Here is a 26636-nt window from a genome sequence, read left to right as displayed (position 1 = left end):
TTTAAATATCAGTTGTTAAACTATCCTTGAAAAAAGTTTATGTTTCCATAAACATTAAAAAGAATTCTGTAGCAAGTGTTTTTATATTTGGTAAAGCACAATTTATAACATTCTGCTGCAATTTAAAAATCTCATAGGAATGAACAAAAAGGGGATAATGTTTCTGTGGTGAGCTCTAACCTCACCTTTTGATAAATCTGCCCCAATGAGTTAGTTCTCGAAACCTTCTCTACGCAAACCAACCTTCTCTAAGCAAACTTGTTTCCTGGCCAATAAGACAGAAGGCTTTCTAACAAATCAGACCCTTGGTGTGTTGGTAGCTTCATTGGTGGCTACAGTGCAGGTTGACACAACTGAGGAGACACAGTGAGTTGGTACCAAGGGTATCTGGGTCAAATAAAATATGTTGGAACACCAAAGTACATGTAATGCCATAAATTCGGTCAGGTTTTGCTCTGCCTAGTACATAATATATGTTAGCTTTTTCATATAACCGACATTGTTTGATCTACTGCTGTTTTTTTTATTTGCCCTTACAACCACCTTAGGCTTGATTTTACTTCTTCTGATATTTGGAGCTCATGATTTATTCTCAGAGGATTGATGGCCCCAGAGCTGAGAAAGAAGAGCTAAATAGGGCACCCTGACAAATTTACCATCTCAGGGGAGCAGGATATTGGGCAAAGGAGTGACATGCAAGTTTTAGTGAAACTCAAACACGTATGTTGCCATCTGTTCTGTTAGAAATCCTTTCCCATCAAAAGGATGCTAGTCCTTGGACAGTGTTCAGCTGTGCCCCCAAAAAGATAATAATTAGTGTCAGGGTCAGTTTGTTAACCAGTAATACTGCTGTAAAATCAGATGGGCCTTGTCTCTGTTTTATGGCTTTTTCCTCTTATATCGGCTGTCAGTTAGCTTAGTGGTAAGTTAAAGCAGCATTCTGTGCATTTATTTTTTAACATATAAATTTTCTGTTTAATCGAAACCTACAAATAAATGATTCAAAGGCAACAAATGTCATATTTTGCATGACAATGTATTTCACTTTGCAGTCTATAGAGAAGAAACATGAATTTATCTGTGCATAACTAAACCCATTATATTCTAAAGTGTCGGTTATCTGCTATGTAAACTTGTGACTCTTCTCACTTGTGACGGACAGCATGATGGCCCATAATATGAGTAGCAGTACTATTGCTCCCCCTCAACAACAAAGGATCTCCCCAGCATCCAGTGGCAGCTAAGTTTTCACTGGAGCCTTCCTGTGACCCAAGGTCTCCAACCTTCTGAACTGCTGGTTCAGCATCTTAAAAACAAGATAGCATAAGCCAGCTAATTATCAGACTTGAGAAAAAGCATGGAGGGCAATGTGGAAGCTGGACTGTAGGGAAGAAATGGAGATTGTATGTGGCTTTGCAGGCCTCAATCTACACAATTGCCCCAAAGAGCTCTTTGCAAAACTTTGCCATTTCAATACGATCTAATCTAGAGCATGAATATGCATTACAATAAGTTATCAGCAACTGCTTACAGAAATGTTCCATTCTATTTGATGCCAAACAGTTGCAATTTTAAGTACCTAACTCAATAACAGCAACCAAGATAAAAATCTTAGCAAGGCAATACAAACTCCTCCACAGTTCTTTAAAAAAAATTATTTTATGGAACTTGGATCTCTCTGTAGCATAAAACTGCTTTTAATTAACTGTATCTATATTAAATTGAGCACATATTTTAAATGAGATACTATGTGACATGATCACGCAGTGTAGTTTTCAATTCACAAAGAGCTGGTTAAACCCAACAATGATACATTTATGGCGGGTGGGGTATGGCAGTGATGTCATGAGGCAGGGACCGGACAGATCAGGGGACGGTATAGGAGATATATGTGCTGTAAGAAGGGCTGGGGGGTCTGCCAGCAGAAAGAAGATGAATGAATTACACATTTACCCTCAATTACACTTCTGCTGTGTAACAGCGACCCTAGCTGGGGATTTTAAACCTGGTGGCAACCCTACTGCCAGCAGAGAAAACAGCACTAGCAAAACAATTAAAATTATACAATTAAACAGGATCAGCGGCCAGCTCCATGTTGTTTCCACCCTTCCCTGCTACAGTCAGGTGACCCCAGTAGTGGCCAATACAGTATATAACTATTTGGGAGTGTCAACCTTGAAAGCAATGGACTTGCAGGCAAAACATAGTCCCTGTGCAAAATGTATAATGAAGCAGTAGAATCTTAAAGCAGATAAAAATTAGTGTAGGACTGGCCAGACCAGGGATGACAATGTAGTTGACCCGCTTGAATTTATTGCAATATGGACAAAGAATCCTTATATTTATATCCATATATTTTTTAGTATCGTAAGGCACAAAAGGTCTTAATTTACCATATATCATTATGGGACCTGGTATTTTCTAGAGAAGGAGTCTTTCTGTAGTTTTTCCATACCTTAATTCTGCTTAAAAATATTTGTTTTGCCTTCAATAAAGATTAATTATATCTTAGTCAGGATCAAGTACAAAGTGTTTTGATTAGAGAAAATATGATGTTTAAAAATATTATTTGATTAGAGTTTATGGGATATGGCCTTCCCGTAATTAAACGCTGTCTGGATAACAGGTTTCTGGATAATGGATACCATACCTGTAATACTGATCATGAGTGCAGAGGATCTCGTCTTTGTATGAAAATAATAACCTACCCAGATTCCAGGGGGCTATAGGGACTGCCGCCACTTGCCAATGCTCACACATCATGGTGGAGGAAAAGAAAAAAAAAGTCACCTGCAACTTAACTCCCCCCTGACGATCGCAAGACGATATACTGTGCAGACGTTGTTCAGTTCAGTTAACTGAATGACTTTTTTCCCCAGGCAAGTGTATCTCAGGTAAGTTTCTAAAGCGGCACTGCTCTGCTGATCTTTCCCAGGGAATAAGGTTGTCCGTGTTTAAAGAAATACTGAGAAACACAGTATTAAACTATTATTTTTATTATTTATTTATGTTTATTAAGGAGAAGAGTTTTTTTTTGTAAATTAATGAATGGGCTATACTTTTTTAAATTGTGTTCTCTTTCATCTTTATCATTATGCATGCATGCCGTGCTAGTAAAAAAAGTGCACAGTGTAATGTATGTGCTTTGAAGCAGCTGGTAGATTGCTGCAATTCCTGAGATGCTGTCACATAGAGCATGGCATCTGATAAACTGATTTTTATTCCTCCTAGTGCACAAGTGTTTGTGAAGGGAGACTGAGAGGCATCATGGTAGATACGTTTGTTGTTGGTGTGTGAGAAACCAGTAGGTTTTACACACTGTAAAGTTATAACAGTGTCAGGCTCCCACCCCACTCTCCTACTTACTAAAACAAACAACCCCGGGTCTTAAAAAAATAACCGTGACTTGCAGAAGACTACCACGGATTAATGTTTACAGAAATACTTATGGAAAGCATTAGTTTCAATAAACAATAATATGCAATACTAATGGGTTAACATTTAGGCATTCAGCTTGTGACCTTTATTGTGTTATTACAGAGTGCCAACGATGGGTAGAGTCAATGTAATGTACTTAATAACATGCCGGCAAAATCTATAGGGGAAAGAACCCATACACATATAAACTTGAGCAGGTCCACATAACCCCTCTCGAACTATATAAGCTGGGCGCCTCATGCATGCTTTGGCTTGGGAATCACCCCCCGAGAGCTTGGGCACTTTATGAGACCTGACCAAACATTGCTACTGCAACACAACTGTGAAATTGGAGAAACTGACAAATCGGCAGAGCCCAGTTTGTGTGGTTCATAAGGGGGTAGGTAGACCTGTGCAGGGAACAAATGGGTTGAAACCACCTTAGCAAACACACAGCACCTAAAACTCATGGCCACGACATTTGGCCAGCTCATAGCTAGTGCCCAGGCTTCCTGATAGAGATTCCAGAGAAGGGGAACTGAAAGACAAACTTTGCCATGGCTACCAGTATCCATGCTTCAGTAAATACAGTTGTGTTCAGAATAATAGCAGTGTGTTAAAAAAAAGTGAATAAAGCTAAAAATCCTTATAATAGCTTTTATTTCCATACAAGCAAATGCATTGGGAACAATGTACAAAATCAAAACATGAAGAAAAATGTATCAAATTTGTTTTATTCTACTTTTAGGGCTTGTTTGAAAATCAGGTGATGTTTTAGGTCACATTCATATAAAAATATAAATGTTGCAAAATTGTAACAGTTTAGAGTGCGCCTGGATTACTGAGCTGCCAGACTCAATCACATATCACTACCCTGCTGCAACCTGCCCAGCACTGCAAGTCAACCCACAGCATACTCTAGAATGCATCTGAATCGCATGTTTAACACTAGAAAACAGGGTATAGGAAATGTCAGAAAATAAACATTACTTCAAAACCGACAGCAAGGGCAAACTGAAACAACAGTCTTAAAGGGGTAGCTCAAAGTTAAATACACATTTAGTATGACAATGGCATTCTGAAAATCTGCAATTGGATTCACTTTTGTAGTTAATCAATTACTTAGATGCATTTTTTGCTTTGAAAATAATCTGTGCACCACCCATCATATCTCTTCCATGTTACACTGCTTTGTTTTGGTTGAGGTCACTCCTTCCTGCCCCAAAAACTCATCCTTTACCCCTAGGGTGTAAAGCCATAACCCCCCCCCCCCACTATCACTGATGCAGCATTGATCAAATGGTTACCCAATCGCAGCCGCATTACTGTACTTGTCAATACTACTGTTCGATTATATAAATATTGTCTGTAAATTTGCTAAACCTCCTGCTTGATACAATCCCGTTAGTTATATTAAAATATCTAACACTATATGAATAAAAGATCAGGGATTTAAAAATGTAAACTCTATCAAATAGCCAAGCAATTGCTGAATTCCGTTTGGGATTTAGCCGAACTCAAGTGTCTAGCTGAACCAAGTGCTTACCAATAAAATTAAATAAAATGAAAATTGGCCATGTTTTTGGATTTTTGGCACATGCCAATTACGATTTGGGCAAGAAAATTTGGTATTCGGACAAATCAAATTAACGAATAACAGAATACTCTCGAGATGAAGCCCAGTGAGTCAGATAAGTCTGTTCAATGGATTTTAAGGCCCTAATCTGTATGATACTCAATTTTAATATAATGCAATTCTCTGATGTGTACTACATTTAAAATTGCTCCACTAAACTGAAAAGTCAGACAGGACTGTTTTAATGGCAATGTCCATCCAGCTTCAAAATTTGGTACACAAATTCTTTGACTCTGACTCCTCAGTTAACTACCTCTAACTCCAGCTCTGACTCCTCTGTCACCAAAAACAAAGTGTATCAAAGGAAATAAAGTATAATGTACTATTGCTGTTTGCTTCAGAAAGACTACTATAGTTTATAGAATTAAAAACACCATTGTATTGGACAGGGCTTATCTGTTATGTGCTATAGAACCTGTGTCTTTTCTAATTTTTTGCCTGCTTGATTTGCTCCCCCCATGGCTACACAACAGCTTGTTTATATAAACTATAGTAGTGTTTCTGAAGCAAAACACACCAGTGCAATTATAATTAGCCATTTTATGAACCACTTCTTTAAATACAATCCATAATTAAAGAAAATATTGTTCTTAGAAACAGAATTGCTTTTGCCAGATTCTCCCTCACAGAAGCTCTTAAATCTGATTTGATTATTTTCAGTGCTTGTTTACTCCAGATTAAAATGATGTTTGAATGTCAGTTTACATAATAGTTCAGCTGGAGTTCACACAATAGAAACAGTTACAAACTGGGCTTACAGCAGAGAAGTACTTTATTATGACTATTATCTGTGAAAAATAGGACATTGCATATTGTATTTTTTTTTATTGCAATTAAGTTATTAGTCGGAACACTTTTGGCGACTGAATCCAGTTACCCAAAAATGCCTCAGACTTCTACTCCACAGCTCTGGTAAATGTTTTTTGTCATGTGTTTTTCTTACACCATTCTTTTTGTCTAAAAACAGTAAGAATTTTCTCTAAAGGTGTAATGCATTATTTCTCATGCTGTGTAAAGAAACAGCTACCACATAGAACACACGTCAGACCATCAGATTGCCAGTGTTTAAAAAAAAAAAAAAAATACATACTGAAGAAGATGTGGATACATCTTTGGCTTAAAAGTTTCCTGCTTAAAATTCAGGCGTATAAATTATCAGCTGTCTACGGATAGGGCCACATTACTGCGGATCTTGGCCTGAGTTTCTCTGCAGGCTAAGATCTGCAATCATGTGGCCCTACAATTCGCTCCCAAGCTGCTCTACTGCCTACATTCAGAAGCACTGTCTCCTCTCAGGTGCAGGTAGACATGGCAATTTCAGTGATAAAATGCTGCATTTTGCACCAAAATTTACCCTACCTGCAAATGAGAAGGGGTGCAGCCAAGCAGCGGATTCTGTATTATCTGGCCCTAGCCTAAAAATGCAGAGTATAAAACTCGACTTCGATGTTTTTCCATTGACTTGACTAGGTCACGCTATAAATATAATAATGTAAAATAATGTGGTTGGGCAGTGTAAAAAAACAAAATTCAGCATTTATTTTGCAACTCATTTTAGATCATTTTTACTGTGTAAATACATACATACATACATTTCGGATTCGGCCGAACCCTTTGTGAAAGATTAGGCCGAATACTGAACCAAATCCTAATTTGCATATGCAAATTAGGGGTGGGAAGGGGAAACCTTTTTTTACTTCCTTGTTTTGTAACAAAAAGTCATGTGATTTCCCTCCCCACCCCTAATTTGCATAAATTAGGATTCCATTCAGCCAGGCAGAAGGATTCGGCCAAATCCTACTGAAAAAGGCTGAATCCCAAACCGAATCCTGGATTCGGTGCATTCCTAATTGTAATAAACAGTCACAACTCTCTCTGGGGTTTTTACTGTCTATATTACAAATGTTTAGAGCTGTATAAAAAGTTCAAGAATATGTCGTATAGAAAGTGATCAAGAACAACCACAAAAAAAAAAAACCCCTCTTTAAAAGCCCCCTTCAAGGGTCATTATCCAACTACATCTTGCAGCAGTCTGTGCTTAGTACATGGGAATAGTTATGCTGACAGTTTTATAGCAGCTCTCTACACATGGTATGAATAGAAAATGTTTAACCAAACATCCTAACACACTGGCACATTAGGCAACAAAGATGTACAGCTACAAATATGTATATTTTTACATCTATAGTGATATTTATAGATACCGCATATTTAAATGCAAAATAAGTCTAAAACACCTTCACATGTGACAAATTTGAGACAATTCAATTAAAATCAAAATCAATAGGAACTTGTCAGTACGGATATGGGACCTGAAATCAAGAATGCTCATGACCTGGGGCTTCCAGATAATGGATCTTTCCATAATTTGTATCTTCATAACGTAAGCCAACTAGAAAACCATGTAAACATTAAATAAACCCTATAGGCTGGTTCTGCTGCCAATATGGATTAAAGTTGAACTAAACAACCCAATAATAGGTGCATTTCCTCTGCACTTATATGTGAGTAATGAATTAGGGGCACTTTCAGGGGTAATTACCTATGGGGGGGAAGCAGGGAGGGGGACTATGTAGGGTAGTGGGTAGGAGTTTTTATTATTGGGGGATAGTTCTACTTTAATTATATCTTGGTCAAATACAAGACACAATTTCATTATTACAGAGAAAAATAATTTTGAAAAAATTGGATTACTTGAATAAAATGGAGTCTATGGGAGATGGCCTTTTTGTAATGTGGAGCTTTCTGGATAACAGATCCCATACCTGTATTAGTAAGCAAAACAGTACCCCCAAATCCAGCTTCAGCCCAGTATTGCCTAAAGTGACCAACAGAGAAGGCAAATCTTCCTTCCTACAGGCTGGGATGAAAAAAGGGGAGTGGTCTACTCTAGCACTCTGAAAACTCCATTGGAACTAACCAGTTAAGACTAATGAAAGCACTTTTTCTGTATAGCAATACATAGTAAATCTGTTGTGTTACAATCAGCCTAATATGAATCTTTAGTTGTAGACAGTAATGTTCTAAGGCTATTTGAAGTAGGTCATCATTTATGGTTTTTGGATTATTCTTTTTTCTGTTATTGTTCTGGTATACAGACTTGCTATATGGTTGCTAAGGTTTAATTACCTTAACAACAAGGAAGCCAGCATAGAACATGCATAGGAAATAGCCTGAATGAAAAGACAAGCAATACATAAGAAACACAAAAAAAACCTGAAGCCTCCCAATCTGCATTTCCAGCTGCAGACTGGAAAGTTTCAGAATAGAAGCAAGGATAGGTAACAAAGAACATACAGAATCTATAATGAAGTCCAGTTAAAGGGATGCTTAGGATAGGTACATTGACAACATTATAAAAGTTCATTTAAAGGCCAAACTTCCCCCTTTATGACCTGCATTTTTGTTTTAACCAATTCAATTCTGAGAAGCCCACATGAGGCGCACAAGCCAACCAGCAGCACTCACTACTAAATTGGACCTTTTAGCCCTGAACAGCCACCATAGAGTTGGATCCAGTTCCCTGCGCCCAGTCCCAGGCAGCGTGTATTACCACACAGGGAAGGGCGGGGGCGCTGTTTGATCACACGCTACAGTAGCACAAGGCACCAGCAGTCCCTCCTTCTGTTGCACAACTGCAGCTTCCTAAACCCTGGCGCCTGTGTGTGTAAAGAAGTTGCATTTCAGCCGTATACATTCTCCACTTTATTCACAGGATGATGGAAATCATTCCCGCCCACCTCCCACGCCGCCACAGGGACCGAGAGGGGGCGGGTCTCACGGACATCGCTCACCTTTGTGCAACCTAATCACCACCGGAAACTCCCCGCGCTCATGGCGCATCTCCACGCTGAGCCAGTCCTTGTCTTATCCCCTCCCCAGGGAAGTCAGGCCGCCGTGCACACGCACACACTGCAGGAAGCGCTGCTGCTTTCTACACCGCCGCTTCCGCTTCCCACAGGCCGCTCTCCATTTGGCCACCGCGGCGCCACCTGCCGGTACTTAGGAGGCAGCGCTAAAGGAATGGGCATGGAGTAGAGCTGATAGATACAAGCGAACAGGTTGCTCCCGCTGCCTCACATTACTTCTATTTACTCACAACCAATTCAGCGCGCTCACTTCCAAAAACATTTGATCACTTAACAGTGGGGATGGAACACAGATTATTTCATTTTTTTAGTAACCTTGTTAGAAGGGAATATATCCGGGTATTTTTATCAACTAATCCACCAAACTCCTATCATCACTTATTTCATCCCTTGATATGTAGCTTTTGTAAAGCCGCCTTGCAGTTGGTCTATGTTTAGCAAGTTTGTGTATTTGAGTAGCATTGTAAACTTCATCCTAATTTAATAGTGGAATCAGCTGTTCTTCAACTTGTAATAAAAAAATAAAACCCTCCCCTGGGTAGAACCCCTCCCCCCAGCCTACCTGCCCCCCCCCCCCCAAATGCCCCTAATTTTTTACTCATCCCTCCATGCAGATTCTGGCCTTGGAGTCCATGGCAGCCATCTTCTTTCTTCTGTCTTTTTAGGCGCATGCGCAGTTGGAGTAAATTTCCGGTCCCAAACCACTGTGCATGTGCCGAAAGTCACGAAAAATGACATGCGCCAAAAATGCCGTCAAGACATTTTGATTGCCGGATAATAAGAAGATGGCTGCCGTGAACTCCGAGGCCAGAATCTGCATGGAGGGGTGAGTAAAAAATCAGGGGAATTTGCCTGGGGGGAGGGTTTTTTTTATTACAGGTTGAATTCTCCTTTAAAGGAATGCAATGCCCTGAACAATATGTGTCTAAAAATATATGTTTCTAATTTCCATACAGCCTTATACCATTGTAAACACATTGGTGCACCTATTTATGACACTTCTTTTAAGTCGTAAAGCCTATTTGTGCATACTACTTGTATAAAGGCTTGGGGATGAACTGGTGTCTTTTGGGCACAATAAATAGGACTTGTGTTGAAATTTCATTCTGAGAATTGTTAAGCCCGCAGAAGAGATTTATCACGGGCAACTAATCTCCTGCTGTGCCATCAGCCTTAGAATGGCAAGAAAAAAGGTAAAATATGAATTTAAGTAATTAAAACAATAGGCAGAATGGAATTTCAACGCATTCTATTTAGTGTCCATTTGATTGTAGGTGTATACTACCTGTTGTTTACAATTTCCCTCACAGCAAAATCTTGTTCCGAAAGGAGTCACATGTGAAACAGATTCTCCTAATTCTCAGTGGCAATCCAAGTATATTTGCAAAAGACTTAATCTAATAAACATATTTAAGGCTACAGTCACACTGGGCTGAGCCCGCGGATAGACAGAGGCCAATAATCAATGCTCTATACTCAAATCGGCACTCTTCTGGACCTCCAGACGGAAAAATTTCATCAGTGTGGGTGCAGGCATGTAAATATCTACATGCATACTCATGAATTTAACCAAAATGTTCCTAATGTGAACATAGCCTTAAGGCTTAGGGCACATGAAGCTTAGGCACCAATGCTCTCCGCTTGTTTGGTTTTTTTTGCAGGCTGAGAGAAATGGCTACACTTTTTCCAGCTATAAGTGCAGCTATGCTACAAATAGCATACATAATTGAAACATAGTTTAAATACCTTTTCCCATGTAAATATAGCAAACCATTTTAAAGAATAAGTAAACCTTTTTTTTCTATATTGAAAATTACTGTTGCTTAGTTAGGGGTATAGTTTTCCTAATATGACCTAGAATGTTCTATTTATTGCAACTTTTCAACAACTGATCTGTCAATTTTTTAACAATATTTTTTTTTTCAGGCCCTCTCCCGTTCATCTTCCACTTTCTCATTTAAACCTGCTAGGGTAAATTGGACCCTAGCAACCGGGCAGCTGCTGGAATTCCAAAATATAGAACTGCTTAACAAAAGCCTAAATAATTTAAAAACAAAGAACCAAAATGGTGATTTCCAGCATTTTGGATATTCTCTTCACAGTAGGCATAAGGATTAATACAGACTTGCTGCGTTTCCATCAGTGCTAATGTGTGTAAAGTAGTTAAAGGAGGGGATTTATTATAAATTAAGAAAATAACTATATACATTCCCCTTCACCGAAAATCATTTTGAAGAACCAAAGTTAAGATTGTTCTACAGTTGTACTGTTTTGCCTGTAAAAATAAATAATGTATTTGAATAAAAAGACATAAAACATATATTCAACAAAAACATTATTAAAATACCTCATAATAAACAAGGATTTATATTGTTTATTGCTTAAAGTAGGCTATTACTAGCCCTCTTCATACAAACTTAGACTGGCAACTAAATGGGCAATATTTGAACGTGCCAAAGCAAAAAAACGCAGTATCTGCATCCACCAGTGGACTCAACTTCCTAAAACCGATAATATTTTTTTCCAAACAAAGGCATAATGCAGTCTGTAATATTTACAAACCAAGGTCAACAGCCCAAAATGCACCTTGTGTTTGGGCATTGCAATTACCATGCATGGAAATAATAATTATACAAGTCATTAAAATGTGTACAGGATGCACAAATGCAACGAGCAGAGAAGTGTATTGAATCATATTACTAATCTGTAGTCATGCTGTCCAACATAAAAAGGAAGGCTAGAGAAGCCTTTTGGAAAACACCATCTGCACTGATCTTGGTAAAGGGATATAAATGAGTAGCTATGGGAGCAGCCATTCAAAACTCGATAAGGAGAAAAGGCACAGGATGCACAACAGATTTCAGATAAGCTCTGTAGTAATCAATGGGATTCTTCAGAACGTTTGTGATCTACTGTGTTTCCTGTGCTTGACTAGCTGCTCCCATGGCTACACAGTAGCTTGTTTATATAAACACACTGGTTTTACCAGTGCAGGAGAACCAAACATTATATTGTCATTCCTTTAAAACGCTTCTACACACATTTTTGATTACTGTTCCTTTAAGAAAGAAACTACAGCAAGCTTGAGTCTAATATTCTAAAGATCACAATACTTGTGATTTCACTAACCATTAAAATATGACAATTTAGGCTTTCTTGAGATAAATAAAAAATCTAATAAAGCAAAACAAATAGTTCAGGTCAAATATAGATAAAAGTTTGAAGAGGTAATCCCCCAAAAAACATATTTACACCCACATTCATTTATTAGATGTGCACCTTGTGGTCTCTCAGGTGTTGTTGAAATAGAACTCACAAATAGGGTTGCCACCTTTTAAAATGATCTTTACCGGCAGATGGAGGGGGCGGGGTTAAAAGGGAGGGACCGTGACATGCTATTGGCTGGCTGGTCGTGATGTCAAAGGGGGCGGAGCCAAGCACATGCATTTGGCAAGAAGCCCAGCAAAAAAAGGTAAGTTTGAGCAGGCTGGGGGCAGGCCACGGGCTTTTTTTTAGGTGTATTACAAATTTACCGGCAGCTACATTGCCGGTAAATTTGTAATACCGGCCCCGGCCTTGGCTGGTGTTTTACCGGCTAGGCCGGTAAAATACCGGCCGGGTGGCACCACTACTCACAAACCCTGTGACTCAGAAGTCCTCAAGGAATGCAGACTGTTACTGAACATAGGCATTTTCAGTAATTCTTAAATATCATAGGGCTGTATTCAAGACAAACTGTATGCAAAGCATGGGATACAGTATATTTCTTGAATGAAACAAGTGTTTATTATATTATTGCATTATGAAGTTGTTTTTACAGATGCACCAGTCTCACTCTTCAGAATGATTTATCTGTATGGTTTGCAACACCTATACATTAAGGAAAGTAGGGATGCACTGAATCCAGGATTCGGTTCGGGATTCAGCCTTTTTCAGCAGGATTCCCCCTAAAGGAAAGTAGTATACATCTGTGTATTATAATAGAAATCAGATGGCACACGCTCTGTCAAATGTGCTAAATAATTCCTGTGGTTTGAGATCTTAACACCAAATCTTAGCGGAAACTCTGAGGTCTATAACCCAAACGGTGAGTTGGGGAGATTGGATGGTGAAATTTGATTTAAAAGGACACATATTTACATATTCTGAAAAATTCTTCAGGTTCAGAATACTAGATCATCATTTTCAATATAATGCCCTTCCCTCAGCCTAGCCACGGCTCCAGGGTTTTCACCAAGATTCTAGCTCCAGTGGTGGTGAATCTCAGATTGCAAGAAATACAGATATTCGCATACTGAAAAAATGCATAATCTGAGCAGACTGTCACGACATGTTAAGATAACAGCAGTTTACTTACAGATCATTTGGGAAGATTGGGAAAAGTCATCTTCAATTCCATGTCAGGAAATAGGATTCCTGGGGACGTCTCTCACCACAGCAAAAATTTCAACTCAGTCTACCAGAGAGGAATCTCAGAGATTCAATACAGTGCGAGTCAACTGGCCAGATTCCCTACAACCACAGCAAGAGTAATTCAACAAGTAATTGGAAAACTGATAGCAACAATGGATTGTTTGATATGAGCAAGAGTGCACTCCGATTCCAGTCCAAATAGAGTCACAATCATGGGTTACCAGATCAGATTATCCATCTGTCCCCTTGGACAGTGCAGATTTTAAAGTGATAGACAACCTTTGCATACCTGTATCCCTAGCAATCCCCATCTGGGAGTCAGTCACAACAGATGCCAGTAAGAAAGGATGGGGGGCACACATGGGAAATTATACAGCTCAAGGGACATGGTCTCTGGAGGAGAGTACAAGATCTCCAGTAACTGAAGGAGGTATATATCGGGACGTCTTGCTTTTCGAGGAAAAATACTTTCCAAAGGGATGACCACAAGATCAGACAACATTATTACAGTAAGCTATCTGAACAGACAAGTGGGCACAAGATCAGAGTAATTATTGAGATTGACCATTCATAAATTGGAGTGGGCAGACAAAAACTTGAAGGCAGAATATACAGCACTGCGGGCAGACAGTATAAATTCAACATGGAATTCCAAACAAAGCAAAAAAAGGGAAAACTCACATGCCCGTGTCTTGGCTACTTCACTATGTCCACTCCTAATGTTTTGCTGGCTCCCTCATGCTGGTCTCCACTCCAGCAGACATCACATGTGGGGGATAAGGTAATTTGAGGAAACCAATCCCCACACATGGCGTAAAATCAAAATTCCAGCTTTATTGGATCATAACAGAGGGCACTTCATCTGATGAAGTGCCAGCAAGAGGCATGAAACGCGTCAGGTGACCTAACATGTCATAGGGTAGGAGTACATCTGTAATAGATGCCTGTTTGTTGTTTTATGATCCAATAAAGCTGGAATTTTGATTTTACGCCATATGTGTGGATTGGTTTCCTCAAATTACCTTATCCCAGACAGTATATATTGGCAAACAGACTCGATTAGTGCCGGGTGACTAAATCTCCCCGAATCTTCCAGTGTGCTAGCTCCCTAAAAGTGAGCACATTACAAGCACTCTCTATAGAAGAAGGGAAGCTGTGTTTCTTCCAAGATAAGATAGTGTTGAAAACTGCAGATAAATCTATACTTAAAGTGGTGTCAGACTTCCAAACATCACAAGACATAGTAATCCCAACATTCTTTCAAAATCTAACCACAGAGCAGGAAGCATAGTGGCACACCTTAGACGTAGTCAGGTGCCTGCCTAGAAAGGATGGCCATCATCAGGAAAACCAACTCCCTCCTGGTAATTTCAACAGGATCTAAAGCAGGATCTCAGCCATCTAAACAAGCTATTGCAGGATGGATTAAAGAATATATTTATGTGGTGTACATCAGGCAGTCTAGCACTGTACCCTCTGTCATCAGAGCACACTCCACCCGGGCTATTGCAGCTTCTTGGGCATTCCAAGCTTAAGTATCGGCAGAATACATCTGTAAAACAGCAGGCTGGTCGTCTTAACATACTTTCATTAAACATTACAAGTTTGATTTATTTTCTCAGAAGAGTGCCTTCTTTGGCTCTTCTGTCTTAATGGCAGCATTAAATAATTGAATATCCCTCTATTGTTATGCTTGGCTATTTCCCATTTGTTGCCCACTGCCAAGTGAAAGGACAGGAAAACAGTAAATCTTATCATACTTACAGAGTAGGGCATGGAATTCCCACCCTTTTTCGAGGGAGGCTTAGGAAAAAAAAGATGGCAGCCAGGGGGTGAAAGGACATTTTTATAGGATATTCCTGGCCCAATCACATAGCAGGGGAATTAACCCATTCATTGCCCACTGTCATGTTCCAGTCAAGAAAAAGAAATCTTCGAAAGTATGATAGGATTTTCTATTGTGAGAAGGGCTGCAAACAGAAAGGAGTTAAGGGAATAAAAATGTACCATGAATTACATTTCTGCTGTGGAATAAACCCTAGCTGGGAGTTTAAACCTGGTGGCAACCCTACTGCTGGCAAAGAAAATAACACTCTATAGCAAAAAAAAAAATTAAAATATACAATTATAGAGGAGCAGAGGCCATATCTATGTTGTAGTTTCCACCATTTCCTGCTACAGTCTGGTGATCCAAGTGGTGGTCAATAAATGCACAACCATTTGGGAGTTTTAACCTCAAGCAAGTGGCTTGCAGGTAAAACTTAGTCTTTGTGTAAAATGTATAATGATGAAGTAGAAACAGATGACTGGCCAGACCAGGGATTACTGACTTAGTTGGTCAGCGTGACTATATTGCAGTATAAGGGCAAACAATCCCGGTTTTGTTTAAAGGGGAGGGTATTTTTATGGGTTTAAGGCACAAAATGTCTTGTCCCATATACAGGTATGGGACCAGTTATCCAGAATGCTTGGGACCTGGAGTTTTCTAGAGAAGGATTTTCCCAGAGAAGGATCTCCATACCTTAATTCTGCTAAAAAATATTTGAAACATTAATGTTTAACATTAAACAATTGGATTGTTTTGCCTCCAATAAGGCTAATTATATCTTAGTTAGGATCAAGTACAAGGTACTGTTTTGATATTACAGAGATAAAGGAGATGATTTTTTTTTTTAAAAAAACCCCATAATTTAAAGCTTTCTAGATAACAGATTCCATACCTTTAATGGGTGAGTGCAGAGGATCTCTTCTTTGTATGTAAATAGTAATCTGCATATGCAAATCTGCCCTGATTCCAGGGGGCTATAGGAGCGTCTGCCACCTGTCAACACTCACACATCATGGTGGAAAAAAAAGTTGCAACTTAACATTAAAGGACAAGGAAAGCCTTATTCACTGTGGGGTTCTAAAGAGCTCAATCCACTCAGGGTCAGACTGGGCCAGCGGGACACCAGGAAAAAACCCAATGGGCACCGCTGGTCCAGACCCACTTCTCACAGCCGGCAGTTCCTGCACTCCTTCCTGACCTCCCTCCCCACCCGATAACAAGACATCATGCACAGGGTACAGGCTGGCAGTAGGGGGCCCGTGGGGTGGCTCCAGACCCTCCCAGTCCAACAATTCACTAAGTTAAATAAATCACAATTTTTTCCCCCCAGGCAAGTGTATCTCAGGGAAGTTTCTACAGCAGCACAGCTCTGCTTATTTTTCCCAGGGAATAAGGCTGTCCTTGTTTAAAGGAATACTGAGTAATACACTATTATTTTTACGGATGCACCAAATCCACTATTTTGGATTCGGCCAAACCCCCGAATCCATCATGAAGGATTCGGCCGAATACCGAACCAAATCCTAATTTGCATATGCAAATTAGGGGTGGGAAGGGGAAACCATTTTTTACTTCCTTGTTTTGTGACAAAAAGTTACAAGATTTCCCTCCCCACCCCTAATTTGCACATGCCATATGCAAATTAGGGTTTGGTTCGGTCGGACAGAAGGATTCGGCCGAATCCGAATCCTGCTGAAAAAGGCCAAATCCCTAATTATTTTTAATGATTTATGTTTATTATGGACAACAGTTTTTGCCAAACAAAATATTTGTGTAAATGAATGAATGCGCTATACATTTTTAAATTGTGCATGGCATCTGATGAACTGATCCTTATTCTTCCTAGTATACGCGTGTGTGAAACCAGACTTTAAGAGGCATCATGGTAGCTTACAGTAGTTTGTTGTGCTGGAAACTAGGGATGCAGCGAATCCACTATTTTGGAATTGGCAGAACCCCCGAATCCTTTGCGAAAGATTCGGCTGAATACCGAACCGAATCCTAATTTGCAAATTAGGGGTGGGAAGGGGAGAACATTTTTTACATCCTTGTTTTGTGATAAAAGTCAATGCGATTTCCCTCCCACCCCTAATTTGCATATGCAAATTAGGATTCGGTTCTGTTTGGCAGAAGGATTTGGCCGAATCCGAATCCTGCTAAAAAAGGCAAAATCCTGGATTCGGTGCATCCCTACTGGAAACTAGTCAGTTTTACAGACTGGGTACAAACTACTCTATGGAACACTGAGGCAGCAGTTTACTTATATAAATCATCATAGCAACCAACCCAAAATCATCCTCTCCTTGCCCAGCCCACCACACACATAACATGATTTTTTTAAAACAGCACCTGACCCACCCACCCCTACCAGAGAAGGAAGGTGCTTATTTTTAATCAGAGTGGTGTGTGTGCCAGGCAGTCACCAGAAGGAGCTTGGTCAGAGTTTGACCCAGGCCCACCACCTGTCCATGACCCAACAGAGGAGCAATTCTTGGAAAAATTAAGTAGGAAGGCCGGTACTTTTTCCAAAACGGACGTCAACCATAATTGCATCCCGACTCCATACATATCACTGGAAGAAGGCTAGAGGAGCTGAAGAAAGAATGAGGCAGATGCTACAAATGGCAGGCTGTACTTTCATACGCATATCTACCTTGCTGTCCCATCTGCAACCTGCCCAGCACTGCAAATCAACCCACAGCATACTCTAGAATGCATCTGAATGTTTAACACTAGAAAACAAGGTATAGGAAATGTCAGAAAAGAAACATTAGTTCAATAATAGCCCCATGGGCAAACTGAACCAACAGGAATAGTAATGTCAAAAAATTAAAGTGTTTTAAAGTAATAAAAATATAATTCAGTGTTGCCCTGCAGTGGTAAAAAAAAAAAGGCTCAGGTTACTCAGCTATAGCAGATAAGCTCTGTAGAACATAATGTTATCTGTTATCCATTATTTAACCTGTGCCATATAGCCTTTTTTCAATTTGCCCCATTGCTCCACAGCAGCTTGTTTATATGAACTATAGTAGTGTTTCTGAAGCAAAAAGATCAGTTTTACCAGTGCAGGGCAGCACTACATGATATTTTCATTACTTTAAAACACTTTCATTTTTTGGTGTTACTGTTCCTTTAAAGGGGTACAGTTAAATACACATATAGTATGACCATGGCATTCTGAAAATGTGCAATTGGCCTTCGCTTTTGTTGTTAATCAATTACTTAGATGCCATTTTATAGTGAGGGTCTCTGCTTTCAAAAGAATCTGTGCACCACCCACCATATCTCTTTCATGTTACGCTGCTTTTTTTGGGTTGGGGCCACGCCTTCCTGCCCCAACTCATCCTTTTCCCCTTGGGTAAAGCCATAACCCCCCCCCCCGTCACTGAGCAGCATTGATCAAAGGGTGACGCAATCAAAGCCGCATTTACTGTACTTTTGTGTCAATCCTACTAATCCATTATATCAATATTGTTAATTTGCTAAGCCTCCTGCTTGATACAATCACGTTTGTTATTTTAAAATGGCTAAAGCTATATAAATAAAAGGGGTTTAAAAATGTAAACTCTGCTACAGTCAAACAAATCCTGGATTCAGGTTTGGGATTTATCCGAAAAAAGTGTCTAGCTGAAACAAATGTGTGAGACACACCTATGACTAAGCGTGGGATACGTGGGGTGGTATGTACTGAATACTTTTTAAATGTGAATTTCAATAAATTATTCTTATTTTTACTCTAAAAGGCCTTGGGATATATATATTTTTTGATATAAACTTTTTTTTGGATTTTGACTGCCTTGGAACTGGGGCTGGTCCCTTTGGCCATGCTGAATAGCTATATGGACTCCCGATTTTTCAATAGATATATGAAACAAATGTGTACCAATAAAATTACGTGACTAAGAAAATTGGCGATATTTTTTGATTTTGGCATATGCCACCCAAAAAAATTATTCATAATACTATTTTATCACATCAGTCAAGCAAAATTAACTTTAATCACACTATATAAATTATTTGAATATTGTTTCCTTCAGTCTGGGTCTGCCCAGGGCATAGAGGAGGGGCAGACAATATTTGATTGGCAGCTGAGATTTTTAAATGATCTTACAACAGCTATGAATGCTTTAATAAAAAATAGAAATTGGATTTCATGTTTAATTTGAAAAGGACTTTTATTATACAGATTTGTGTGTCTGGGTGACAGGTCCACTTTAATACTTGGCCAAGAAAATTTGGTACTCGGACAAATCAAAATAAACTGTATTCAGAGCATCACTAGGCTGAAGAAAGAAAACTCTTTCTGTAACTCTTAAGCTAAATTTTCTACTTGTAACTAACCAATCTAATAACAGAATGGTCTCCAGATGGAGCCTAATGAGTCAGATGAGGCTGTTCAATGGATTTTTAACAAGGAAGAAATTGAAGAAGCGATGTTAAATGTGGTGTACACACGGTACCTCCAAACTTTTCATTTTTTATCAGCACAATAAAAAGTTTGGAGGTGCTGTGTGTACAGCGCATTTAAGAGCATCGCTTCTTCAATTTCTTCCTTGTTACATCACGCTGGGTCACGTGATCAGAGGAAAGCAGTGCTGTAAGCTTGCAAGTTCACAATGTATTGTGAGTGTATTTCAATTTCATTATATTGCAATGGATTTTTAAGTACAGATGCACTGAATCCACTATTTTGGATTCGGCCAAACCCTCGAATCCTTTGTGAAAGATTCGTCCGAATACCGAACGTGAATCCTAATTTGCATATGCAAATTAGGGATGGGAAGGGGTAAACATGTTTTACTTCCTTATTTTGTGACAAGTCACATAATTTGCATATGCAAATTAGGATTCGGTTCAGCTTGGCAGTAGGATTTGGCCGAATCCGAATCCTGCTGAAAAAGGCCGAATCCCGAACCGAATCCTGTATTCAGTGCATCCATATTTTTAAGGCCCCAACGAATCTATTGCTCCTGCTCTACCTGTACCCGGAAGCACGGTCCCTGCTTGGGTGCAACGCAACTGAAACGCATCGTTTTGCATTTTGTGCCAAAATTCACTCTGCCTGCATAAGAGAGCAGCAAGCCTGCAAATTCTGTATCATCTGGTCCTAGCCTAAACATGCTGTGTATATAACAGCAACTCGCCATCTGCATTTTTCCCATTGACTTGAAAAGGTCACGCTATAAATATAACGATGTAAAACAAGGTGGTCGGGCATCATTAAATAAATTATATAAAATTGGCAAAGCACAGAGGAGCTCCCAGTCGCCATCTTCCAGCTCTTCGCATAGTCTTCGGGTCTCAACGCTGATTTGCACATGCTCAGTTGAAGCCAATTCCTGACTTGATCCAACTGCACACATGACTTTGTGTTGGCGAAGTGCCCCCGAAGACTAGAGGAGCCAGAAGATGCTTGGAATAAGACAACATAAAAAAAACTTTCCCCCCTTTATGACCTGCATTTCTGTTTTAACCAATTGAATTTTGAAAAGCCCACATGAGGCGCACAAGCCAACCAGCAGCACTCACTACTAAATTGGACCTTTTAGCCCTGAACAGCCACCATAGAGTTGGATCCAGTTCCCTGCGCCCAGTCCCAGGCAGCGTGTATTACCACACAGGGAAGGGCGGGGGCGCTGTTTGATCACACGCTACAGTAGCACAAGGCACCAGCAGTCCCTCCTTCTGTTGCACAACTGCAGCTTCCTAAACCCTGGCGCCTGTGTGTGTAAAGAAGTTGCATTTCAGCCGTATACATTCTCCACTGCATTTCAGCCGTATACATTCTCCACTTTATTCACAGGATGATGGAAATCATTCCCGCCCACCTCCCACGCCGCCACAGGGACCGAGAGGGGGCGGGTCTCACGGACATCGCTCACCTTTGTGCAACCTAATCACCACCGGAAACTCCCCGCGCTCATGGCGCATCTCCACGCTGAGCCAGTCCTTGTCTTATCCCCTCCCCAGGGAAGTCAGGCCGCCGTGCACACGCACACACTGCAGGAAGCGCTGCTGCTTTCTACACCGCCGCTTCCGCTTCCCACAGGCCGCTCTCCATTTGGCCACCGCGGCGCCACCTGCCGGTACTTAGGAGGCAGCGCTAAAGGAATGGGCATGGAGTAGAGCTGATAGATACAAGCGAACAGGTTGCTCCCGCTGCCTCACATTACTTCTATTTACCCACAACCAATTCAGCGCGCTCACTTCCAAAAACATTTGATCACTTAACTGTAGTTAATATTAATTAATTTTGTTACAACAGCGCCACCTGCTGCTCATTTTCTGACCACCAAGTAGTCAAGGAAGTTGTCAGGAGAAAGAAAGAGGCTGCTCTGATGTTCTTCTGTTTAGGAAAGATTCCAGAGAGGTTTCTATTATTTTCCTAAGCAGAAGAACATCAGAGCAGCCTCTGTAGTAACAAAATGAATTGATGTTAACACTACACGAATCCTTTAATATCTAAAAATAAATAAATGAATGAATGTATATTGCAAAAGTGCTTTGAATAGCACCCTCATCAATTTTACATTCACTTTTTTTTTTTTAAACACTTTATTTTCATTTTTAACAACTGATATCAAGTATCTGTAACAATAGTTTTCAGTTATTGAGTAGCAGGCAATAAAAATCACATGGTACAATCAAGAAAATATTGCGGACAGTACAAGTAGAGCATTGTTGAGTGCTGTATGTAAACGTATACAACATAAAGGAAAAGAGAAGAAAGAAAAAAAAGGCAAAGAAAATCATATATGCAGGCTTAGAGTGACGATCAAGTAAAATTTTAGAGAGGGGGGTCAGGTGTTAACTGCTGTGTCAGAAATAGTGGGAGTCAACTTTCAGGGAAGCAGGAGACCCAGGAGCTCCCTGTCTCAATATATTTGGGCATTGAAGTGTTACTAAGTGCCGAGAGGTACTCCATACGCTTTATTTCCTCAATCTTATTCTGTAACTCCCCCATCGTGGGCTTGTTGGGTTGTTTCCATTTCCGACAAAGCAATCTCCTGGCTGCAGACAAAATGTGATTCAGCAGTTGCCTGACTGGCTTTATAAATTTGGGATCGGGTTTCCCTAAGAGAAATGTCCATGGGTCTTTCTTTACATCCACATTAAGGACCCTCCGGAGAAGCTCCCGCACCTCCTCCCAATAGGGGGTAATAATGAGGCAGTCCCAGAGTATGTGTGGTAGAGATCCTAGTTGCCCACAATTCCGCCAGCATCTATCCGATGTTGTGGGGTAAATTTTATAAAGCTTCTCTGGGGTATAATACCATTTGAACAGAATTTTATATATGTTTTCCTTGTATTGGACACAAATAGAAGATTTTTTTACATTCACTTATTTTTAAGGTTTACGTATCCTTTAAAAGAGACTATATCAATGTATAATGTATTTTTGCATCGTCTACAAGCAGTAAGAGACCAACAGATCTCTCTTTTATCAACTACCCCCCCACGAAACTCCTATCATCACTTATTTCATCCCTTGATATGTAGCTTTTGTAAAACTGCCTTGCAGTTGGTCAATATTTAGCAACTGAAGTTAGTGTATTTGTGTAGCATTGTAAACTTCATCCTAATTTAAGGGTGGAATCAGATGTTCTGCTGGTGGGACCCACATATTAGAATCCACATATACAAGCTGCTAAATATAATTTGCTATTACACTTTATGTATGTCTTTATCTGTTTTTCATCTCTGTACAGCCTTCTATAATTGTACACACACACTGTGCACCTATTTCTGCCACTTATTTTAGGCCGGTAAGCCTATTCTATGGTTATCTTGTCGCTACTTGTATAATGGCATGGAAATAAACGGATGTCTTGGGTGCAATCAATAGGACTTGTGTTGGAATTCCATTTTTCCAAATGTTCTATCCACAGAAGAGAGATTTATCACGGGCAACTAATCTCCTGGTGTGCTATAGGTCTTAGAAAAAAAAGGAAATATTTTTCAGAAGTTAAACAATAAGCAGAATGGAATTTCAACACAAGTCCTATTTATTGTGCTGTTTTTAGGTGTATACCGCCATAGTTTACAACTTACCCCACAACAGCAAAACATTGTTCTGAAAGGAGCAGCATGTCAAACAGATTTCCCAATTCTCAGTGGGAGTCCTATAATGTTTGCAAAAGGCTTACCACCTAATAAAACACATTTATAGACACCTGTTGGCAAAAATATTATCCACAACTAAAGGTGTGTGGGGGGGGTAACAGTTTTTTTTTTTTAATGTATTGTAATTTCTACTTTTATTTTTTATTACTCATCTTTCTATTCAAGCCTTCTACTATTAATATTCCAGTCTCTTATTCAAATCAGTGCATGGTTGCTAAGGGAATTTGAACCCTAGCAACCAGATTGCTGAAATTATAATATTGGAAAGCTGCTGAATAAAAACCCAAATAACGCAAAAAATAATAAAACTGAAAAACAATTGCAAATTATCTCAGAATATCATTCTCTATGTCATACTAAGAATTACTTCAAAGGCAAACAACCCCTTTAAGTAAATCCTTTTTCAAGGTGGACTCATTTAGAAGCAGTTAATAAGAAGTGCATTAGGGGTATAGCTGCGTGTGAAGAAAAAGTGAGGACTAGTTATCAGCCATTTTAGAATACAGAACCTGGGAATTTCCGAATAAGGTATCTTTACGTTCTTTGGCATTTTATACCTGAAGTCTACTAGGAAATCATGTAAACATTAAATATTCCTAATAGGCTGGTTTTCCTTCAGTATGGATTAATTATATCTTAGTTTTGATCAAGTATAATGTACTGTTTTTTTTTATTAGAGAAGTCTATGGGAGATGGCCTCTCCATAATTTGGAACGATCTGGATAACGGATATATTTGAAAGGTGTATAGGTAATAGAATCATCGTTTTAAAGAAATAAAAGCACAGTAGCCATGCTTACAGCACTAGAAACCCACAGGCAGGGAGGAAAAAAAAAAAAAAAAGGTGTCAATCGCTTTAAGGGCTCTTACAGACTATCGTTTTTACTTGCGCTCCCCTGCGTTCCGTTTTTCTGCGTTCAGCCGCAGGAATAGACGCATTACATTTTTTCCAATGGGGCTGTACTCACACAGGCGCGTGTAGGCGCCGAACACAGGTTGAGACGCAACATGCTGCATTTTTCCTGCGTTCGGCGCCTACATGCGCCTGTGTGACTACAGCCCGATTGGAAAAAATGTAATGCGTCTATTCCTGCGCTCCCCTGCGGCTGAACGCAGAAAAACGGAGCGCAGGTAAAAACGCTTGTCTGTAAGAGCCCTAAAGTTTATGTGCGCATAAACTGACTAATAGATTAGCTAGTATCATGATAAAAGTTTTCTATACTAAGCTTCCCTGCCATAGACAGTACTGAGTATTGTCTCTGCTAAAACACTCAAATTGCAGCCAACAAGTAGCACATGTGTAATTGCCCTAAATGCTGCAGCGTGAAATCATAGATTGTTAGCACTTATCTGCTGAAACTTGCCTAGTCCCATGTGCAACTAGAAATAACAAGCTGTGTGTGTATTGACCAGTGGTCATTTTTGATGGCAGTTAACACCAGATTCACAAGTGTCAACTAATTATATTCAGTAATTTAGGGCTCTTACACATAAGCGTTTTTACCTGCGCTCCCCTGCGTTCCGTTTTTCGTCGTTCAGCCGCAGGGGAGCGCAGGAATAGACGCATTTAATTATTTCAAATGGGTCTGTACTCACACAGGCGCATGTAGGCGCCGAACGCAGGTTGAGACGCAACATGCTGCATTTTTCCTGCGTTCGGCGCCTACATGCGCCTGTGTGAGTACAGCCCCATTTGAAATAATTAAATGCGTCTATTCCTGCGCTCCCCTGCGGCTGAACGCCGAAAAACGGAACGCAGGGGAGCGCAGGTAAAAACGCTCATGTGTAAGAGCCCTTAGCAAGTATACACAAATTACACACATTAGATTATAATTAAGGCATTGTCTCTACAAATCAGATGCTTGTCTGTTCATGCACACAACAATTTAAGTAGTTTGAATGTAACTAAACAGATAATCAGTGAATTAAAAGGATGGTCCTTAAAAGGGGAACTGTCATCATCCTAAGAAATAATTCAAATTTCTTTTCTATCATGTTAGTTAAGCAAAGTAAACTTTACTTACACTATTTTTATTATTTATTATTGTGAAGAGTGCAGTGACATTTAGGAATGGCTGAATGGAAAGTGAAAGTAAGTGACTGCCCCAGATAATTGATTGACAGCTCAGATATTTAAAAACCTTTATAACAGGTATGGATGTTTCAATGAAAAAAATGAATTTGTGTGAAAAAAAATGTTTGTGTTCAAAGTTAAGTTTGTGAAGAACTTTCATTATGCTGCTTTTTATGTGTAGGTGACAGGTCCACTTTAATGTGACTGCCACAAAAAACAGACTTCCATCCTTGTACTATTGAAAATGTTATTTAAGACTTGGCTGTAAGTTACTTATTGTACACAGGACCACAGATGTGTTTGCTTAACATGCTATTAAAATGGCCTTACTCGTATTAGTGCTTTCTAAATGTAGCATAAAATAAAACCTTACCTTCCTAAAAAAAACACAACTACCACTTTCTCCCCAACAAAGTATATAGTAGATTAATGGTGCTTGAAGTTTATGGGCGGAGGGGGAGAGACTCCTACCTAGAGCCTATTCTAGAGCAAATACCATACAAGTTGTGAAGCAAGGTAAAAATATTTCATTTAGGTGAATGTGCCACAGACTTGTTCAATGAAATCCAGAATGCCAACTGTTTCACGTCTTGATTTATTAAGCATTTACCATGAGCATTTAAATAACATACATTCACATGCAGACAATCATATCTAGCCATTCACATACTTGCATTTTTGTACTGTTAATATATTCACTGAGTAAAGGAGAAAGTATAGAACTTCACAAGTGTGAACGCAGCAAACCTGAAATAAACTGGCTAAAAATCACCATGATGGTTTCCAATACTTGTTCCAAAAATGGGGGGAAAAAAACCAATTCACATCAAGGGTCCTATTTATTATGCAGTGTAAAACGGAATTCGCAGAAAAAAAAACTGTGCACAAAGCTGTGTAAAATAAATGACAAATTTATCAAGGTGTGTGTTATTTTACACTGCTTCAGATCTCAGTAAAAAAAAAAGTTACGCAGAAGTACACAAGAAAAGTTACGCCATTTTTACACAGCAACGTGTGGCAAATTATTCTGCTCCTTTTTTATACCGAATAATAAATATACCCCCAAATGTCTTCAAAGGTGCAGCCAAACACATATGCAGTTATTAAAGAAAAGGATTTCCTCAGATTTCGAACCCACGCGCTACATTCTTTGGAATTTCTCATGTGCAAGAAGAGGTTAAATATGCATTCTCTGGGCTTCTTTTAAAGTATGAATCACTGTCTTACCAAGAAAAGCATGTCCCAGTGGAGTGGCATATACAGTATTGCTTACTG

General features: G+C 39.5%; 1 protein-coding gene across 5 annotated transcripts in view; it reads right to left on the bottom strand.

Moving 5' to 3' along the window:
• zzz3.S (zinc finger, ZZ-type containing 3 S homeolog) overlaps positions 1–21328 on the bottom strand; it is a 50245-nt gene extending 28917 nt beyond the window's left edge. The window contains exons 1-2 of one of the 5 annotated variants that reach the window (XM_041561319.1): positions 21046–21328; positions 13280–13434 (exon numbers count right to left, since the gene is read on the bottom strand). The gene's annotated coding sequence lies outside the window, so the exon portion shown is untranslated. Of the gene's footprint in view, positions 1–8847; positions 9383–13279; positions 13435–21045 lie in introns of those variants that run through there. The other 4 variants (XR_005960956.1, XM_041561320.1, XM_041561318.1 and 1 more) reach the window with 4 other exon arrangements.
• Positions 21329–26636: the final 5308 nt, after the last annotated feature.

Source organism: Xenopus laevis, chromosome 4S (genome assembly GCF_017654675.1).
Source record: "Xenopus laevis strain J_2021 chromosome 4S, Xenopus_laevis_v10.1, whole genome shotgun sequence".
NCBI lineage: Eukaryota > Metazoa > Chordata > Amphibia > Anura > Pipidae > Xenopus > Xenopus laevis.
Note: the sequence above shows the minus strand (reverse complement) of the source record. Positions and strands in the feature narration are given on the sequence as shown.